The following is a 22,740-nucleotide window of genomic DNA, read 5'->3' on the forward strand; positions in this document are numbered from 1 at the left end:
ACCACTGAACATGTATTTGTGGAGTAGATACTTTGTGCCAGGCATTGTTGGACCCAGGGCACATGTAGAGAATGAGATATTGTCTTTGCCTTGAGGAGCAAAAAGAGGAGTAGGCAAAGAATTAAATAAAATAGTGTAATTAAATAAATGTTATTGGGGCACAGAGGAGGCCAGTTTTAAAGCCTTTCTTGAGATGAGCTAAGTTTTTTCAGGTTGAGAAAGTAGAAAGAACCTCTTGGATAGAAGAAATATCTATGAACGGTATAGATGATATTATACTGTATGTTATACACATGGAAAGAGGGCAGTCCTATGAGATTGTAGGTTTTACGGAGGGTAGGGTCAGATGTAAAGCTAAAAAGAGGATTTGGGCTGGCTTGTCAAGGTCTTTGTATTTCAGACTAAGGAGTTTTTAATTTTCCCATAGGAAAAAGTGAAGGATACAAAAGGGTAGAAAATATGGCAAGGCATGAATGCTCTATTAGCTGTTTTTAATCTGGGAAGCCAAAATTTGTCCCCCGACTCCGAGTTTTGTCATCTGTGATATTTTGCGAACCTCTATTGGAGCCAGACTTCAACTGGAAATTTTAGACTTTCTCCTGTATTTCTAACCTTGTGTTTTTGAAAAGTTTAAAATTTTGCATTGCTGCCATGTTCCATCCAGTTAAGATTACCTACCAAAAATAATCTGAAAGGCAAACAGTATATACTTTAGCCAGGTTCCCTGTCATATCCTTTACTATCAAATAAAGAATGGCTAAACAAAACAAGCAAAATTCTTTTTGTTCTAGGCAAAAGAATCAAATGGTCAGCTTTACATGTGTTGATGGATTTTTTTCTTACATGTGGTACAAACCATCTCTGGAGGCCAGTTATTTAAATCACTCTCTGAAACCATGTACATGTTTGTGTGGCCAGCGGTGGGCAGTGTAGGAGGCAGTTGATTCCAGGTGACTCAGTGCATCCAGCATCTGGGGTAGAAATTTCTCTCCACTGATGGCAGACGCGTTGCCCCCATAACAGTTGCTGCCCGTGAACTACCAGCAAATCACTGCATGTGGTGCGTGCTGTATGAGGCAATTATAGATCCTTTTTGAGGTTAGTCAACCCTTAATATGATGCAGGTTGTTTTTTTTTTTTTTTAACTCATTCAGCATGGATGGCCTTGAGGATTTGTCCTGCTAGCTTAGAGGTCTTCTAGTTAGTAGTGATGATTCTATCTTGGAGTTTAGATCTTCTCAATGTTGAGCTGAATCACTGCACATTTTGAAATTCTTAAGTGGTTCAACCACACGTGTGGCAAGATGCTTAATGGGAGAGTTTAATTTTCTTTTCCTCATCCCCTTTAAGTGAAACTGCCATGCAAACAATGGACACTATTTTCATGAATATTGTTTCTCTTTCTAGCTGGGGCTATCCCCAGTTGCCCTGCATAGATCTTCTTTGTTTGGGGAAGCTCTACCTGTTTGGCCCCTTTTAGTAAGGGAAGAAGTGGGCAAACTGGCACAAGGGCCAAGGGGATTTGAAGGAGAGGAATAGGGGCACCAACCCCCCTCCTTAACGTTAATAAAACATCTCTAATAGATTAAACTGGCCCCAGCTCGAGGCCGCCAAGCAGCAGAGCACTTGACTCCGGGAAGCTTCCCACTGGAGAGAGCAGTTTGGTCTAGGGTTGTTCCCCACCAGGGCCTGAATTGTCCTGTGAGAAGGTTCAATCTGTGGCTGAGCCTAGCTGCTCTGTCACAGTTGGTGAGGAATGACCAAGTTCATGTAAACTGAAAGAGCCCATCCTACTTCATGCGTTTATCTCCCTGCTCCCCTCAAAGAAACCATGCTTGGGTTTATCTCGGGTCATCAAAGCAGTGGCTCTGAGTGGAGTGCCGGGCTGCCTCTTTATTTGGGGAGGGGGATTGTGTAGCAGCACTCTTATAAACATCCTTATTACTTGTATTCTTAAACATTTCTCCACATGCATTACAGAATGTCCATCACACTAGTTCACCTTTTTTTTTTTTTTTTTTTTTGTAGGAAACTTAGCAATAGCCACAGAAAACGTGGCACTCTAGTGTGCCAAGCAGATTTTCTGTGAGGCAGCAGGACAATATTAGATTAAATAACATCCTGGGGCTTTTGGCTTATGAAGGAACAACTCTGCAGTGATAGAAATCATTCTTGTAATAGGTGAGGCTTTTTTTTTTTTTTTAATTTTTTTTTAACATTTATTTATTTTTGAGACAGAGAGAGACAGAGCATGAACGGGGGAGGGGCAGAGAGAGAGGGAGACACAGAATCGGAAGCAGGCTCAGCCCAGAGCCTGACGCGGGGCTCGAACTCACGGACTGCGAGATCATGACCTGAGCCGAAGTCGGACGCTCAACCGACTGAGCTACCCAGGCACCCCATAGGTGAGGCTTTGAGTTATTAATTTAAATAGTCAAAGAATACACTCTTTTACACTCCGATGGAGACAGCAAGATGCATTGGTTATAGTAAAAACCTAACATACTTGAAAACAAACCATGACGAACATTATAGGATTCAAATGAAAAGAAATAAGATTGGAGCCCAGATTATGAAACTCCATGTTCGTGAGGGTGGGAACTTGAACAGGGGGTAAGAGTGGATCCTTCCTAAAATGTTGAATCCTTTGATTCAGGCAGTTGTGCTGATGGTTCTGTCCTCTAAGGGATGTCAATTTTTATCTATTATCCTTCACCTCAGACTAATCAGTGGATTTCCCCCATTGGTGGGCCAAGAGGACTGAATTGGTAATTGGTGAAAAGAATGAGTACTAGGATGGTTACCTCATACATACTCATCACATTCATGGAGATCAAAGGGGCTCATATATTTTTCAAATCTTTTTTAAAAATTTTTTTTTTAACATTTATTTATTTTTGAGACAGAGAGAGAGCATGAGAAGGGGAGGGTCAGAGAAAGAGGGAGACACAGAATCTGAAACAGGCTCCAGGCTCTGAGCTGTCAGCGCAGAGCCCGACACGGGACTCAAACCCACAGACCGCGAGATCATGACCTGAGCCGAAGTTGGACGCTGAACCGACTGAGCCACGCAGGCGCCCCTATTTTTCAAATCTTAATTCTAACTGAGATGCTCAGATCCACTTCTCTTTCTCCATGTAAGTGAAAGAATATCTAATAATAGTAAGCATTAGTGTTTTTTTCAAATTTACTTATTTTTTTGTTTAAAAGTTTTTTAAATGTTTATTTGTTATTGAGAGAGACAGAGAGAGAGCAGGGGAAGGGCCGAGAGAGGGGGAGACACAGAACCTGAAGCAGGCTCCAGGCTCCTAGCTGTCAGCAGAGAGCCCAATGTGGGGCTCAAACTCACAAACCTCGAGATCATGACCTCAGCCGAGGTCGGACACTTAACCGACTGAGCCACCCAGGTGCCCCATTTATTTACTTATTTTGAGAGAGAGAGAGAGAGAGCACATGTGTGCTAACTGGGCAGGGCAGAAAGAGAGAGGGAGAGAGAATCCCCATCAGGCTGCACATTCAGCATGGAGCCTGGCACAGGGCTCGATCTCACAACAGTGAGATCGCCACCTGAGCCAATACCAAGAGTTGTACGCTCAACCAACTGTGCCACTCCCGTGTCCAGCACTAGTGTTTGTTTAGCACTTACTATGTGCCAAGCACTATGCTAAGGACTTTTCAATGACTATCTCATTTAGTACTATGTTAGGCTCTATTTTGTAGATTTTAAAAGGCTCCAAATGGATTGTTGCCAATATTTTTAAAAAGTGAAATGATGACAAAAAATCTACATGTCTCTTGAATTATAGAAAGGTCTCTACATCTGCAACAGGTTGTTAAAATGCAACTATTTCATTTTTTAAATTTATTTTGTGAGAGAGAGAGAGAGAGAGAGAGAGAGAGAGAGAGAGAATCCCAAGAAGGCTCTGAGCTGTCAGCATGGAGCCTGATAAGGGGTTCAATCTCATGAACTGGAAAATCATGACCTGAGCCAAAATCAAGAGTCAGACACTCAACCGACTGAGACAACCAGGTGCCCCAAAATGGAATTATTTCAGATTCACTTTTGGCTAAGGGCCCAAACAATAGGTTCCAAATACTCCTCCATTTTGAAGTGAAACTCCAGACTACTTATGCAGGACTTGCAAAGGAGCTGCCCAATAACTGCACATAAAAATGTGGAAGTGGCCAGAAACCTGGACGTTAAAAGGATTCTTTGAGAGGATGTCAGTGTCCCCCATCTCCTCCATGTCCCTCACAGAGAGGTATTGAGAGTGATTTTTTGTTACTTCAAGGCAAGAGAGGTTTCTATGGGAGATTGATGTTTGGGGTGCATAATGGACCATAGTCTGATTCACACATGATGAACATTGAGGGCAATGACCTCACCCAAGTAGTACCTGGAAGTAGGAAGGGGCCATGGTGTAAGAAGTGGCTATATTCCCAGGAGAGAAGGTCCTAGTGGATGGGGGAGGGAAAGCCTGGGAGCTGTTATCTTAGATTCTGTCTTACATGGCCACATGAATTGCTGAAGAGACAAGACCTTAACAGAGAGATGCTGGAGGTATACAGCCCCATGGCCACTGAGGAATCCCATGTGGCCAGCTGACAGGTATAGAGCCCATATCTAAAAAGCATAGGCAAAGATCCATGATGATTGGGGGTGGAGGTGAATCTCTGAAGAGCCCATAAAAGAACCCACAACAGAGCCAGCTTTAAGTGCTATTCAAAGCTGGAAAAAACCAGCATCAGATGGGCGCCATTCAAATAAAATCGTTCCCGACCCCATCTCCTGCTCCCACACTGGATGGGTCAGAGGCTGCCGTTGACTTAAGGGCAGAGTGGAGTTTGCAGGTAGAAGACACTGACCTGCCCCCTTTCCATGGCATGCTTGCTGCCTGCTGTCGACCCTTGCTGGGGGAGAGGAGGGCCTTTAACCTTAATTTATAATGTGAAGGGTTTTGTCTGTCGACTTGTTTTAAATATACTGAATTAGTGGTAGTAAATTACCAAACAGACACTGTTTTTGATAGAAATGATGGAAGACTTCTGAAGATTGATCAGAAAAATTATGTATCCTGTCCTAGATTTTAGTATAGAGAAGAGATAACCCATAAAGCAGGTTTGCAGGGGCAATATTAATAATTTTAAAAGTTGGTTCATTAGCATGGATAAATCCCCCCCTTTTTACCCAACAGTTACACGTATAATACCCATTTACAGCTAAAGTCTGTAATAGTCTGTTTCTTTCAGGTTGCAAAGAGGAGGTGTGCCGAGAGCTCCTTGGCCATTATGGACTTACTCTAACAATACACATGGAATTCAGGAAGATGGTTCATGGAACTATCTGAACAGGCATACAGTCCTTTAGATCTCCAACATTAGAATGTAGAACAGCCTCAAGGAACTGAAACCTGGACACTTCCAATTGCTTGAGACACAATGGTAACTCCTGTTGTCCCAGGCATCTCGTCTTACTCTAGAATGGACCATCTTGCTACCCGTGGGCATCTGTGGGCATCTTACATTTGATAGGCTCAGCTTGTCACCATTCAATATGGAGCACACCATTGAGCAGTTTCACACCATACCATTTCCTATGCACCTGACTGGACTTCCCCTTGCTCAAGAACTAATCATTTGGGGCTGGAGTAGGGAATTCTGTGGCCCAGACATGGCAGATATATGAAGACAGAACTGCTTGTACTCACATCATGAGATGAGGTCTGTGGGCATAGCAAGTATCAAGGTCTGATGGAGTTTTCCACCAAACACCATCTCTCCTTCACCACATTTCCATAAACAATAGTTGGATGGTGAATCAGTTATTCTTTTTGGTACATTGCTTCTTGTTTTTTTTTTTTTTATGTTATTGTATATGTCAGTGTTTCTATGCCCAAACTTTTACCAAATACTTATTTTTTTCATTTTATTTTTTATTTTTTAAAATTTACATCAAAATTAGTTAGCATATAGTGCAACAATGATTTCAGGAGTAGATTCCTTAATGCCCCTTACCCATTTAGCCCATCCCCCCTCCCACAACCCCCTCCAGCAACCCTCAGTTTGTTCTCCGTATTTATGAGTCTCTTCTGTTTTGTCCCCCTCCCTGTTTTTCTATTATTTTTGTTTCCCTTCCCTTATGTTCATCTGTTTTGTCTCTTAAAGTCCTCATATAAGTGAAGTCATATGATTTTTGTCTTTCTCTGACTAATTTCACTTAGCATAATACCCTCCAGTTCCATCCACATGATTGCAAATGGCAAGAGTTCATTCTTTTTGATTGCCAAGTAATATTCCATTATATATATATATATATACCACATCTTCTTTATCTATTCATCCATCGATGGACATTTGGGCTCTTTCCATACTCTGGCTATTTGTTGATAGTGCTGCTATAAATATGGGGGTGCATGTGTCCCTTCGAAACAGCATACCTGTATCCCATGGATAAATGCCTAGTCGTGCAATTGCTGGGTTGTAGGGTAGTTCTATTCTTAGTTTTTTGAGGAACCTCCACACTGTTTTCCAGAGTGGCTGCACCAGCTTGCATTCCCACTAACAATGCAAAAGAGATCCTCCTCCGCATCCTTGCCAACATCTGTTGTTGCTTGAGTTGTTAATGTTAGCCATTTTGACAGGTGTAAGGTGGTATCTCATTGTGGTTTTGATTTGTATTTCCCTGATGATGAGTGATGTTGAGCATGTTCTCATGTGTTGGTTGGCCATGTGGATGTCTTCCTTGGAGAAGTGTCTATTCATGTCTTTTGCCCATTTCTTCACTGGATTATTTTTTTCTGGGTGTTGAGTTTGATAAGTTCTTTATAGATTTTGGATACTAAGCCTTTATCTGATATGTCGTTCACAAATATCTTCTCCCATTCCATCAGTTGCCTTTTAGTTTTGCTGATTGTTTCATTCGCTGTGCAGAAGTTTTTTATTTTGATAAGGTCCCAGTAGTTCATTTTTGCTTTTGTTTCCCTTGCCTCCAGAGACGTGTTGAGTAAGAAGTTGCTGCGGCCAAGATCAAAGAAGTTTTTGCCTGCTTTCTCCTCGAGGACTTTGATGGCTTCCTGTCTTACATTGAGGTCTTTCATCCATTTTGAGTTTATTTTTGTGTATGGTGTAAGAAAGTGGTCCAGGTTCATTCTTCTGCATGTCGCTGTCCAGGTTTCCCAGCACCATCTGCTAAAGAGACCGTCTTTATTCCATTGGATATTCTTTCCTGCTTTGTCAAAGATTAGTTGCCCATACAGTTGTGGGTCCGTTTCTGGGTTCTCTATTCTGTTCCATTGATCTGAGTGTCTGTTTTTGTATCACTACCATAGTGTCTGGATGATTACAGCTTTGTAATAAAGCTTGAAGTCTGGGATTGTGATGCCTCCTGCTTTGGTTTTCTTTTTCAAGATTGCTTTGGCTTTTTGGGGTCTTTTCTGTTCCATACAAATTTTAGGATTATTTGTTCTAGCTCTGTGAAGAATGCTGGTGTTATTTTGATAGGTATTACATTGAATATGTAGATTTACCAAATACTTATTAAACATCAACTTTGGTTTATTTTTTTTAATGTTTCTTTTTTTTGAGGGAGAGAGAGAGAGAGAGAGACAGAGCACGAGTGGGGGAGGGGCAGAGAGAGAGAGAGAGACACAGAATCTGAAGCAGGCTCCAGGTGCTGAGCCGTCAGCACAGAACCCGACACGGGGCTCAAACCCACAAACTCTGAGATCATGACCTGAGCCAAAGTCAGATGCTTGGCTGACCGAGACACTCATGTGCCCCAAACATCAACTTTGTATAAGTCATTATTACCCTAGAGTTTTTTTGAGATTGTTTTTTATTTTCTCCTCTTTTCTTTTTATAAGATCCTGCAGTCAAAATTGTAACAGTAGGACTTTCAATATTCCTAGTCACACAACACCAAAAATCTTTTGCTCTGGTGCATTCAGGCCTCAAGTGTGATTCTATTTCTTTTCTACAACATTTCCTGGACATTTTCTGCTGTAGAACTCTTTATTAGCCTTCATCTTTGACTTGCTGTGTAAAGTTTTTGATAGGAGGGCTAGAATTTTGTTCCAATTGTCATTAGTCACCCTTAGACTCCAATTTTATATTTTATTGTTTGATGGTTGAGTTCTCTTGAATTATTAAAATGTTTCCTTTAGTTTTAGCTCTTTACATTTACTCTGGTATCTATCGATTCAGATGGAATTTGACATATTTAGATTCAGAACAGTTATGAATCTTTCTTATTGAAAAGATCCTTCAAATCCTCCCAGGATAATAATTTACAAAATCTAATTTGAGACCATTCCTAGTGAACTATCTTCCTTTTTTTACATGTAAGTAAATTACATGTATAAGAATATACATGGAATATAAGATGTCCAATTCTTTAAAACAAACATTTGTAGAGGGCCTTGCATATGTCAGGCACTCTTGTTATGTCCTAGGATTCAGTGGCTATGCCTATATCATTGCCCTTCTCCAAAACTTTCAATGATGAGCCAGTATCTTAAAAACTATACATCCCATTGGGGCACCTGGGTGGCTCAGTCAGTGAAGCGTCCGACTTCGGCCCAGGTCATGATCTCACAGTTAGTGAGTTTGAGCCCCGGGTCGGGCTCTGTGCTGACATCCCAGAGCCTGGAGCCTGCTTCCGATTCTGTGTCTCCCTCTCTCTCTGCCCCTCCCCAGCTCATGCTTGCACTCTGTCTGTCAAAAATAAATAAACTTTAAAAAAAAAAATTATACATCCCAACTGGATATTCAAGAACCAAAAATATGGCTGTAAAAGTCTTTTCTGGATTTTTTTTTCCAGCTTTGAGATACAATTAACATATTGTGTAAGTTTAAGATGGTACAACATGATAATTTGATACACCTGTGTATTGTGACATGATTACCATAGTAGGGTTAGTTAATATCTCCACCACCTCCCATAATTATTTCTTTTTTGTGGTGAGAACATTTAATACCTACTCTCTTAGCAATTTTTAATTATATAATCCAGTGTTGTTAACTATAGACACCGTGCTGCACATTAAACCCTCAGAACTTACTCATAACTGGAAGTTTGCACCTTTGATTGTTACCTTTCCATTTCCCCCACCACCCAGCCCTTGACAATCCCCATTCTACTCTTCCTAGTTCATTTTTTTAGATTTTACACATAAGTGACAATATAGAGTATTTGTCTTACTAATATTGAACTTAGTTCACTTAGCATAATGCCCTCAAGATCCATCCGTGTTGTCACAAGTGGCAGGATTTCCTACTTTCTCATGGCTGAATAATATTTCTTTATCTATATACACACACATTCCATATCCTTATCCATTCATCTCGTGACAAACACTTAGGTTGTTTCCATATCTGGGCTATTATGAGTAATGTTGCAATGACCATGAGAGTCCAGATAGCTCTTTGAGATCTTGTTTTCATTTCCTTTGGATATATAGCCAGAAGTGGGATTGTTTGATCATATGGTAGTTCTATTTTCAATTTTTTTGAGGAACCTCCATACTGTTTTCCATGGTGGTCATACCAACTTATATTCCAACTGTACATGAGAGTTTCCTTTTCTCCACATCCTTGTCAACACTTTTTATCTCATCTTTTTGATAAAATCCATTCTAACAGGTATGAGGTGATATCTCATAGTTGTTTTTTGTTTTTGTTTTTGTTTTTTTTAGTTTATTTATTTTGAGAGAGAGAGAGAGAGAGAGAAAGAGAGAGAGAGAGAGAGAGAGAGAGAGAGAGAGAGAGAGAGAGAGAGACTCTGCACTAATAGCTCAGAGCCTGATGTGGGAATTGGTCCCATGAACCCTGAAATCCTGATCTGAGCTGAAACCAAAAGTCGGACGCTTAACCGACTGAACCACCCAGGTGCCCCTCTCATAGTGATTTTAATTTGCATTTTCCTGATGATTAGAGATGTTGAGCATCTTCTATGTACCATTTAGCCACTTATGTGTCTTCTTCAGAAAAATATCCTTTGGGTTCCTCTGCCCATTTTTTAGTCAAGTTTGCTTTTTTACTATTGAGTTACATGAATTCTTTATGTATTTTGGATATTAACTTATCAGATATAGTTTGCAAATATTGTCTCTCATTCTGTATGTTGCCCTTTCATTTTAGTGATTGTTTCTTTAGTTGTTCAAAAGCCTTTTAGTTTTAGGTAGTCTCCCCTACATTTGTATTGGTTGCTTGTGATTTTGGGGTCGTATCCAAAAAAATGTTGCCAAGAACAATGTCAAGGAGCTTTTCCCTCCATGTTTCCTTTCAGGAGCTCTAAGGAACTTCTTAGACATAAGGTCTTATGTTTAAGACTTTAATCTACTTAAAAATTTCTTAGTGGCATAAATATGGAGAACAAACTGAGGTTTGCTGGAGGGGTTGTGGGAGGGGGGATTGGCAAATCATTGTTTCACTATATGCTAACTAATTTGGATGTAAATTTTAAAAAATAAAAAACAAAATTAAAAAAAATTTTTCTGAGTGGTGTAAGAGGTCCAATTTAATTTTTCTGGATGTGGTCATCCAGTTTTCCCAATACCACTTGTTGGAAAGATTATCACTTCCTTGTGAGGAGTATTCTTGGTTCCCTTGTAAAATATTAGTTGATTACATAGGGGAGAGTTTATTTCTGGGCTCTTCATTCTGTTCCTTTGTGTCTACTCTTATGCCAGTACCTTCCTGTTTTAATTATTATAGCTTTGTAGTATAGTTTGAAATTAGGAGGTGTGGTGCCTCCAGCTTTGTTCTTCTTTCCTAAGATTGCTTTGGCTATTTAAGGTATTCTGCAGTTCAATACAAATTTTAGGGTCGTTTTCTCCATTTCTGTGACAAATGCCATTGGAATTTTGATAAGGATTGCATTGAACCCATGGATGGCTTTGGGTATTATGGACATTTTAATAATTTTTCAAACCATAAATATGTAGATCTTTCCATTTGTGTCTTCTCTACTTCACTTATTAATGTCCTTCATCAATGCCTTACAGTTTTCAGTGTATTTCTTTTTCAGATATTTCATTGCTAGTGTATAGAAACACGACTGATTTCTGTATATTGATTTTGTATCCTGGAACTTTACTGAATTTTTAAATTACAATTAGTTCTAATAGTTTTTTTGGGGTAGTGTTTAGGATTGTCTATATGTAAAATCATATCCTCTGCAAACAGAGACAATTTTACTTCTTCCTAATTTGTATGTCTTTTATTTCTTTTTCTTGGTTAATTGCTTTGGCTAGGACTTCCAGTATTATATTGAATAGGAGTGGTAATAGTAGCCACCCTTGTCTTGTTCCTGATCTTTAAGGAAAGCTTTCAAACCTTTCACTGTTGAGTATGATCTTAGCTGTTGGCTTGTCATAAAGTCCTTTATTAAGGTAGTTTCCTTCTCTATCCAATTGGTTGAGAGTTTTTATCACGAAAGTATGTCACATTTTGTCATATAATTTTCTGCATCTATTGAGATAATATTTTTATCTGTTATTCTATTAATGTAGTGAATTACATTTATTGATTTGCATATGTTTTACTATTCTTGCATCACAGGGATAAAACCCACTTGATCATGGTGCATGATCTTTTTCATATGCTGCTGAATTTGGCTTGCTAATATATTTGAGAATTTCTACATTTATATTTATCAGAGGTATTGGCCTGTATTTTCTTGTGGTGTTCTTATCTGGCTTTGGTATCAGGGTAATGCTCCCTTGTAAAATAAGTTTGAGAGGGTTTCTTCCTCTTCAATTTTTTGGGAGAGCTTGAGAAAGACTGGAAAAGTTCTTCCTTGAATGTTTCGTAGAATTTACCAGGAAAATCATCCAGTCCTGAGCTTTTCTTTGTTGGGAGGTTTTGGATTACTGCTTCAATTTCCTTACCAGTAATTGGTCTGTTCAGATTTTCTATTTCTTCATGATTCGGTCTTGGTAGGTTGTATGCTTCTCAGAATTTATTCATTTCTTCTAGGTTATCCAACTTGCTGGTATATAGTTATTCGTAGCAGTCTCCTATGATCATTTGTATTTATGTAGTATCATTGTAATGTCTCCTCTCTCAATCCTGATTTTGAGTCTTCTCAAATAAGGCTCAGACTTCTTTTAATCTAGCTAAAGGCTTGTCAATTTTGTTCATCTTTTCAAAAACCCAGTTCTTAGTTTCATTTGTCTTTTCCATTGTTTTTCTGTTATATTTCTGCTCTTTATTACTTCCTTCCGCTAACATTTGGGCTTCTTTTTTTTTTTTTTTTTTCTAGTTCCTTGAGGTATAATTCTTAGGTTGTTTACTTTTTTTTTTAAGTAACCATTTATTGCTATAAACTTCCCTCTTAAAACTGCTTTTGCCACATCACATAAATTTGGGTATGTTTTCATTTTCATTTGTTTGAAGGTATGTTTTTTTTTTTCTCTTTTGATTTCTTCTTTGACCCATTCAGGAGTGTGTTAATTTCCATGTAGCTGTGAATTTTCCAGTTTTCTTCCTGTTATTGGTTTCTCATTTCAAACCATTGTGGTCAAAAAAGATACTGAGAATGATTTCAGTCCTCTTAAATTTGCTAAGACTTATTTTGTGGCCAGTTGTATGACTAATTCTGAAGAATGTTTTGTGTGCACTGGAGAAAAATTTGTATTCTACTGTAGTTGGATGGAATGTTCTATATATGTCCGTTCAGTCCATTTGGTCTAAAGTATCATCAAGTCCAACTTTTTTTAGTGATTTTCTGTTTGACTTATCTACTGTTGAAAGTGGATTATTAAAGTCCCACTACTATTGTATTGTTATTTCTCCCTTCAGATCTGTTAGTATTTACTTAATATAGGTGTCCTACTTTGGGGTTCATATAGATTTATGATTGTTATATCCTCTTGATGAATTGATTTACCATTATTTAATGACCCCGTCTTTTGTTAGATTTTGAATTAACATCCATTTTGTCTGATGTAAGTATAGCCACTCCTGTTCTCTTTTGGTTTCTGCTTGCATGGAATATCTTTTTCCATCCCTTCACTTTCAGCCTATTTTTGTCTGCAAAGTTGAAGTGAGTCTCTTGTAGGTAGCATATAGTTGGGTCTTATTTTCTATCCATTTATCCATTCTATGTCCTTTGGTGGGAGAATTTAGTTGACTTACATTTAGGACAATTATTGGTAGGTAAGAACTTATTAATGACATCTTATTGTTTTCTGGCTGTTTTGTAGATCCCTTGTTCCTGTTCTCTTTCTGCCTTCCTTTGTGAATTGATGGTGGATACTAGGATACCTGCCCTTGGATACTAGGACTGTTTACCCACACATAAAAAACTGTCTAAGTGCCTAGGAGTTTACATCTCTATGGGTGGCCAATGAGTGACTGATACAGGTTTATGAAAGGCCAACTCCTTGGACACCAGTTGGGACAAACTCTGAGGCATAATTCACATTCCTGAGCTGCCCTTCTGAAGGACCAGATAGAAGCTAGGGCTTTACCTGAAATTGTGCCTTTGTTTGGATTCTTCTCCTATCGTGTTTCTTACCTCCGTATCTAGCCTTCTTGTGGGAGCATTTTCTTACTATGTCACCTGTACATGAATCTTCATCACAGAATCTGCTTCTGAGGAACCTGAACTAAGACTGTGCTATGTGGAAGAAAATAGAAGAGTAAGCAAAATTTAATCTTTGGTCACAATGACCAAAGTAGAAAGTCTTATATATGGACCGTTTGTTTTCCCGGGAGGCTCTTTTTGGCTTGTAATCAGAAGCAACCAGAGTTCAAAAGAATGAAATCTTGCCATTTGCAACAATGTGGATGAACTAGAGTGTATTATGGTAAGCAAAATTAGTCAGAGAAAGACAAATAGCAAATGACTTCACTCATATGTGGAATTTAAGATACGAGACAGGTGAACATAAGGGAAGGGAAGCAAAAATAACATAAAAATATGGAGGGGGACAAAACGTAAGAGACTCTTAAATATACAGAACTGAGGGTTGCTGGGGAGCTGTGGGTGGGGGGATGGGCTAAATGGGCAAGGGACATTAAGGAAGACACTTGTTAGGATGAGCACTGGGTGTTATATGTAGGGGATGAATTACTGGATTCTACTCCTGAAATCATTATTGCACTATATGCTAACTTGGATGTAAATTTAAAAAATATATATATACATATATATACACACATATATATGTATGTGTGTGTGTATATGTATATATACACACAAAATAAATATTCCTGAAATCATTATTGCACTACATGCTAACTTGGATATAAATTTAAAAAAATAAATAAATATTAAAAAAATAAATTAGAAAAAAAAAGCATCCAGAGTTCAAAATGCATGGTTTATGTGACTGCACATGTGAGGACTAAGGCCTTAGTAAGTCTGACATTAATGTAATATCACATTTCCTCAGTGCCTGGCTTATTGGCTGTCCAAATCCTCAGAAAGTCATTGGAAAATGCCTGTCCCCATGGAGTGCTTATCATTGGTTTGAGTTAACATTTGATTCCATCTACTTTCCCAAAGTAGCAGCAAAGACAGTGTTTGAGGAGCAAAATGGATGTAGCAGATATTGGAGATAATTAGCCATCATTTCCTACTTGCCAGTTTCCTGTGTTCTCCCAGGCTGGGTTACTAATAACCCTCAGTTACAAAGAAACAGGGAAAGGGGATGGGGTCAACCACACTCAACGGTGTATGTTCTTTCCACTTATGTAGCCCCTTGGCCACATAATCCTTTTACACAATTGCTGTTATAAGTACTTGTTTCCCTCCTCAGACTGTGAGAACTCTGAGGGCAAAATTGTGTATGTTTTGTTCATGGTTGTATTCTAGAGCCTGGCACGATGTCTGGCACTAAGTAAGGGCTCAATAAATATGTAGTGACTATACATGGGAGCCCTGTGACTATGAAGCTAGGTCTCTAGAGGTTGGTCATACTACATTTAGGACTTCTCAGCACTAAATATATGTTAAAAGATTTTGGAGTTTAGGCTGTCCCAGCTTCAGGCACAGTGGTCACATACCAGAGAACTGGCTGTTCCAGTTCACTGTTACCTTGTTTTTACCTGTTCTTCCAGCTAAGTTTGGTAAGAAGCCTCACAGAGAACCTGAGGGAGGCACAATTTCCTCAGACATATAAAGTCTTGGGGAAGGCTCATTGAGATAGCTTTAGAGTTCCCCAGCTTAAAAAAGAAAGAAATTGGTATGATCTGAATTCACTGTTCTGAAAACTACAAGACTTTGAATGGTAAGCTAACCTAGCAGTCTTATTCTAATAGAGATTAGCCAGTGGTCCAGGAGAAGAATTCTAGAAGGCTGTTTTTGCCTTTGATTCATCTTTGCGCTCCCAAGTACCTGTAAATAAATTGTATCAAATGTCACTGAGTTAGATGCCTCTGAGAGCCAGACTGTCTTCTCTCCATCCCCAAGTCCATGTTTGTGATTCAGCCACTTTCTGGTGGGATAGACTGGTAGGACTTGTTTCTTCCTCCAGAACCCAAGGAGGATTCACAGAATCCTGATGGGGGTTGTCAAAAAAGAAATAATTTTCCATCAAGGTTAAGTATTTGGAAAATGATGCTAAGGGGCAAAAGAAGAAAACTAGAGCTGTTTGTGTTCATTTATTCGTCACGCTAAAGACCTGTGAAAGGTTAGTGAAAATTATCATTTTTAATATTCTCCCTTGCTCCATTTCCTATCTTGAAAGTTTAAGCAATCCTTGGCTGACACAGGGTAATTAGAAGCAGTCTGCTTCCTCTCCTGCCCAGGTTCTCAATATTGGGAGACTGGAATGTTAGCTGAAGGGAAGATTGAGCAATATTTTATATTTTAATTTATTGCTAAAGAATTGATACATTGTTGAACTGGTTCTAAAAGTGAATTCTGCTCTCTGATAGCTCTTCCAAATGCCTTGAATGGCGCCACAGTATTTAAATAATTTTGTGCTTTTAGAACCACTGCCCACATTAAACTTCAGACCTTCTTTAATATGCTTATCATTTGCCCAGTAACATATAAACTAAGGTCCATATTCCTAACTCAAATTTTGGAGACAAATCTGTTTTTAGATTTAGTTTTAGTTTTTTAGTCTGTTTAGATTTGGCACCAAAACCACAAAAAATTTACACGAGCCAATGCTCCAAAAACACTGCCATAAGCTTGTCACTAGAAGCGACTTTTGGCTCTAAATTGCCAAGGGGAAAAGACGCCAAACATAGGTTTCCTGTTGAGGTCCTTGAGCAATATTACTTTCTGCCAATGCACATTTTTGGAAATAACTTTTTTTTAAACCATCAGCTAGAGAATGTTGGGTGTGAGTATTTTAAAACTCTAAAAATAACAAAGTTATAAATGAGGTTGTCAGTTACCACAATTCACTCCTTGATCCAATAACTATTTATTGAGCACTTCTTATCTGCCAGGAACTACATGCTGCTTTAAGACAAATTTAACTCTAAGATAAATTTGAATTTACTGTTGTTTTCCAAGCAGTAAATACTACAGAAGCATAAACAAACATGTGCTTTCAAGATAATCATCTCTTAATGTTTTCATTCTAATAGTTTTTAAGTCAACTGGTTCTCTTAAGACCAAAAAAAAAAAAAAAAAGAAGCGTTTTTTTAAAAAAATGTCTTTCATTTTTCATTAAGTTTACTTATTTATTTTGAGAAAGAGGGAGAGGCAGAAAGAGAGGGAGAGAGAGAGAATCCCAAACAGGTTCAGCACTGTGAGCACAGAGCCTGATCCGGGGCTCAAACTCATGGAACTGTGAGGTCATGACCGGAGCCAAAATCAAGAGGTTGGATGCTTAACCAATGGAGCCACCCAGGCACCCCAAGAAGCTTTTGATAAAGAAGTATGCAAAGCCAAGCCTTTCGTTCATAGTTATATTCTTAAACTCATCAGTAATCATTGAAGTAGACAAAAGATGAAAATAAGCACATATGACGACCTAATAACATGCCTGAGTCTGCTTCATACACACATTTTGCAGGAAGGTGTACCCAGTAGGATGCTGACAGGAAAAGAGCAAATGAAAATCCTGTAAAGCAGCAGGATACGCTCAACCGTGGGGGCCGTGTGAGAACTGTATCAATATCTCATTTTATATTCTCAGAAGTATGCACCAGCAGGCATTTCATTTTGAATAAGGGCTTGATGTCTCTAAAAATGCACATTGTTTCTTATTCCCTGTATGTGTTCAGAGTCTGTGGTGAAATGAATAAGCACTCTTTTTCTACAATATCTATTAAGCATCACAAATATGCATTGTTTCTCACTTGGGAATACAGAGTTAACCCAATCTTTTGTTTTTCAGCTAGTTTTTTAGAAGCATGAATTAAGTCATTTAAACTAGAGGTGAAATAAACATTTATGTAAAAACATGTAAGTACGATTTTTTCCCCACTAAATATTGAGTAGCCGCATATTAAAGCACCGTGTTCGGTGCTGGATTTAATATCAGTGAATAGGACACGGAGTCTGCCTTCTAGAAGCTTGCAGTCCAATGGGGCTGACAAAGTTAGCCAAGTACAATACAAGGCACCAAGTAAGTCGGTGCAGGGGAGAGAGAATTCTATGTGCCTGGGGTAAGTGGAAGGAAGGTTGGTTGACATACAGTAGGTGACTTCTGAGTCTGAGCTAATTCTGGGAAGCTGGGTAAAGTTTAGTCGGAAAGAGAAGGTGAGAGAGGGAGGTAAAAAGGAAAATCAAGAAACTTAACAGAAAATGTAAACATGCATTTATATAAAACTCAGATCATAAGAGAAGTAAACAGAATAGGTAACTTCTTTTGTTATTTATTTTTTTTGAGAAAGAGAGGGCACAAGTGAGTGAGAGACAGAGACAGAGAGAGAGAGAGAGAAGTGGGGTTCACCTGAAGCAGGGCTCAAGCTCACCCGAAGTGCAACTCGAACTCACAAACTGTGAGATCATGACCTGAGCCAAAATTGGGTGCTTAATGACTGAGCCATCCAGGCACCCCAGAATAGGTAACTTCTATAACTAGACTATTTTAATGCAAATCATATAAAAAATAATGTCAGCGGTATTTATACAAAGATTCATTTTAAAATGACTAGAAGAAGAAACTTTAGAGAGTCATCAGGTAACACCCACTAAAAATGCCTGTATGCTTTGATCCATAATCTTTACTCCCTGAAATCTAGCCATAAGAAATAAAAAGTTCATAGGATAATACAATATTATAGTATTGTTCTCAGTAGCAAACAAAACAAAAACAAACAAAAACAAAAACAAACCAAAACAAAAAAACCTAGTAGCAAAAAAATAAAATAAAATAAATCTGGAAATAATGTGAATGTCCATCCACAAGGGAACAGTCAAGTAAATTATGGCACTGCTCATACCGTAGAATATTAGAAAGCTACTAAAAAGACTGAATTGCAGCTGTACAAGTTGACTTGAAGGGATTTCTACCAGAAAATGCTGGATGAGGTAAGCATGATACAGAAAAATACATGCAATACAATCCCATCTTCAAAAAAATGACATGAACCTGTATAAAATGCATGTGCATAAACATGTATACGTATTTATTTAAATGGGGTTATATGAGCATTGATAAAACTACAAAACAATGCTGACATGAAACAGCATAGTTTCTTTTATTGGGTGGCTCATGTGAAAAGATGGGAAAAGGGGGGGAAAGGGTAGGTCAAGAAAAAAAGGGAAAGGGGTGCCTGGGTCGCTCAGTCGGTTGAGCGACCGACTTCGGCCCAGGTCATGATCTTGTGGTCTGTGAGGTCAAGCCCCGCGTCGGGTTCTGTGCTGACAGCTCGGAGCCTGGAGCCTGCTTCGGATTCTGTGTCTCCCTCTCTTTCTGCCCTTCCCCCACTCACGCTCTGTCTGTCTCAGGAAGAAATAAACATTAGAAAAAAAGAAAGCAAAAAAGGGAAAAACACAGTAAAAATGACATTACGTTTGTGCATATACACATGTGTATGTACAATATATGCAGATCTACACAATGTGCTTATATATTTTATATAAATTATATCTTATGACAATTCACAGATCACTATTTGTCTTATAACATCTACAGAGAGAGATACAGACACAGAATGTTTTATAAGAAAACAGAAGTGCAACTGAGGGGTGTCTCAGACCCCCTCAGGGGAGCAGGTACCTTGTGTGAAACCACCAGCATATTTGGGGGATTACAAAGAGTTACAACATAGGATGCAGTGGAGACTCCTCTTCCTACTTGTTTGGTACCTGATACCCCTCTCTCAGATACCTCTATAACTATAGGCGGGGTGGGTGATTTTTCTTTTCAAGCTGATTGATATTTCTGGAGAAATTTATGCCCCATATCCTGGCATGGTTATTAGCAGGAAGAAAGGTTTCCTTTCCATAGGAAAAGGATAATCTTCAGGGGTAGGTTGTCTGGTTCCTGATGTCCTGTGACATCACGAGTGAAGGAAGCAGGCAGCACAGGCCGGGGGTGCAGGGAGGCCTGCCGCTGGGAAGGACAGTGCACTGCCTGCCCTCCCCCACTGCAGGCCTCAACCCGATCACCCAACTTCTCAAATCTCAATCCCTCTTGCAAAAGAGAACACATTCTCTGTGCCTTGGAGGAAGGGCACGCAACAAGCTGAGAAGTGCTCATCAAGAACCTTGATACAAGCATGCCAGTGACACGACATACTAATTCCGTCCCCCAGCTTCCCATCAGCTTCCTGAGCTAAAGTCGTGTGTGTGTGTGTGTGTGTGTGTGTGTGTGTGTGTGTGTGTGTCTTCTTGAGTAATGGAAATACCTTTTATGGGTGTAGATGTGTTTGTGAAGTCAATTCTATTTATTTTCTCCTGAATGTCACACCTACCGCTGTCACAGTCATAATTAAATATATCCGCATTTAAAATGTAGACTAACCACGGTCGGCCTGAAAACTGGGCTGAGAGGTGGGGAGAGCCATTCTGAGCCGCCTGAGTTCACAGGGCGAGAGAAACTAAAACCACATCCAGACAAGGGCGTAAGATGAATGAGTCCTCAAGAGTGAAACTGGATAAATAAGGGAATAGGGAGTAAGAAGGAAAGATCTGGGCAAAGATAGGAAGGCAACCCGGGAGCCACTGTAATAATTGAGGATGACCCTTTCCACTAAGCCTTCTTTGATGCTAATGAAAAATAAAGAACCTATCACCAGAGCTTTCAGCCAGGGCGACGGGAGGAGGCAGGAAGCTATAATGCGATGGTTCAGGACGGGTCGCTATAGCAGATCTGTGCTTTCAGCTCTGCCGTGTTCTACTCAGAAAATTACTTAACTTCCCTGTACCGCAGCTTCTTCACCCGTGTAATGGAGATGATGACGATGATATTATCTACAACAGCAAGCTGTTATGAAGATAAAGTAAATAAACAGGCAGAAAGCATTTGCTACGTTGCTAGCCCTTAGTAGGCGCTATAATAAGGGTTAGCCATTATTATTCCCTTGTTTTCAGAAGAGAGAAGCAAGCACTGTCCACTAGGATCTCTGAATCCTTTTCCCTGAAGGTAGATAAAATATTTCAATATTTGGAACAAAAGGAGAAGGAAAAAAAAAAGAAAAAAACATGTGATGCTTGCAAAATGGCTATAAGTCATCTCTCCCTGTCCAGAAAGTTTGCTTTTTTGTTATGTAGTGTTTTTTATTACAGGATAATGTCTCAAACGAGGAAAGACAATCGGTATTGCACCTACCTTAGAAGAGGAAAGGGGTATGCGGGGACAACCCTGGGGTCTACCACTTCTGACCCAGGCCAGGTCATTTTGAAAGGGCTCAGAAAATCACCACCCCCACCCCCACCCCCTCCCAGGCATGGCTCTGCTCTGTGAGCAAAATTCGATTTGTCTTTCTCTTTGTCCAAGGAAACTAAATCAGCTCACAAGTCCTGGACTGCTCAGGTGTTCAAAGCAGTATCCCCTTGGCAGAGAGCGCAAGGAACATCTATCTGAAGGTTGTTTAGCTCCATCTTAAGTAGGAAATCGAGGGACAGGAAAACCTCCTTCACCTGGGCTCTGAAACTTCCATCTCCCATTATCTGAGACTTCTGTCTCATCGTGAGTACTCTAGGTGAGGCCTAGGTCAAAGCGCGGGGGAGAGTTCTAAATTTTGGCAAACCTGAAACAGGGCCAACTCTGATAGGGAGAACTGAACATGAACTTTCTGGAGTTAATTTAGGCAAGGAGTATCAAATTCCTTTAAAGTAGTTATACTCTCTCACCTAGCAGTTCTATAAGAATGGATCCTGAAGAATGAGTAGATATGCACATACTTAAATAGTACTCAAGGATGTTCATTGTGGTATTGTTTTCATCATAAAAAACTTGGCAACAATTTATATGTCCCCAAATGGGTTTTAAATAAATTAGGATGTATGTATTTTATGGGCACTTATGGAGAGAGTAAAAATCAAGATATAGAAGAATGTTTACTGATACAGGAAAACGTTCACAATTTACTGGCAAGTAAATTCCGCAGAAAGTCTCAGGGATAGCTAGAGGAATCAAAGCTAACTAACCCCTCATTGATGCATGCATTTTAGCCTATAGAAAAGAGTCCTTTTAATGCTGCAAAGGATTAGGTGGAGTGGAGTGGACAGAAAAGGACAGCTCTAAGCCCAGACTGGGTGATCTCTTATTTCAGGCACCCTCTCCCAGGATGGGCATGACTGGAAAGGGACATGATATAAACACCACCACCTCCCATAGACTACCTTGGGCTCCACATTGCCATGAAGGAAGCAGGATTTTCCAGCACAGCTATCCTACCCTTGGCCAGAGCTCAGCCATGCAGTGTCACTGACCTCTCTGCACATGTGCTGCCCATACTCCTGTCCATGTTAAGTAGTGCCTATGGGGGGCACCTGGGTGGCTCAGTGGGTTGAGCATCCGATTTCATCTTGGGTTATGATCTCACAGTTCGTGAGTTCAAGCCCCACATTGGGCTCATTGCTGTCAGCACAGAGCAGGCTTCAGATCCTCTGTCCCCCTCTCTCTGCCCTTACCCTTCTTGCGCGCTCTCAAAAATAAATAAAACATTAAAAAAATGTAGTGCCTACAGGACCAAAAATATATATTCACAACATGTTAATAGTGTTTCTCTCTGGGTGGTGGGATTATGAGCAATTTTTATATTATTCTTTAAGCATTTGTTATATTTCATATAGCAAACATTGTTTTTGTAATCGGGGGCAGAGGTAACCTATTAATTTAAATCTATGCCATGGGCTGGATGATCTTAAAACATAATAATTGCCCCAAGAAAAGAAAGGGTCCTGATTTTGCTTCTAACCTATCATGTGACTCTGGGCAAGTCATTTACCTCACCTTCTGAGCCAGTATTTCCTTGTTGGTAAAACGATCCAATGGAAACAAATGACTCATAAAGTTCCTTCCACCTTTGGCGGTCTTGATCCAACAAGTTTTTAGCTTTTTTATAGAGCAAAGAGCAGGAGGGTGGCTTTGGAAGACCTTGAGAAGATCAGAAGCTCCCCAGTGCGTACATGGAAAAGATTTTTAAATCAAATCAAACTAAAAGCTAGTTGCAGTGTCTGAAATTTCTGTTGTAATTTTTCCTTTGGCTTTGAGCACACATTACATTTCTAAAAAATCCTTTTCTCTTATTTGTGACACAGGAAGGACTTAGAAATATGCGTTCTCCATCGAGCAGGTGCGTGTGTGCGTGTGTGTGTGTGTGTGTGTGTGTGTGTGTGTGTGTGTGTGTAGCATTCATTCAGAAGCCTCCTGG

The sequence above is a fragment of the Panthera onca genome, chromosome B4, assembly GCF_046562875.1.
Source record: "Panthera onca isolate mPanOnc1 chromosome B4, mPanOnc1 haplotype 2, whole genome shotgun sequence".
In the NCBI taxonomy this organism is placed as follows: Eukaryota; Metazoa; Chordata; class Mammalia; order Carnivora; family Felidae; genus Panthera; species Panthera onca.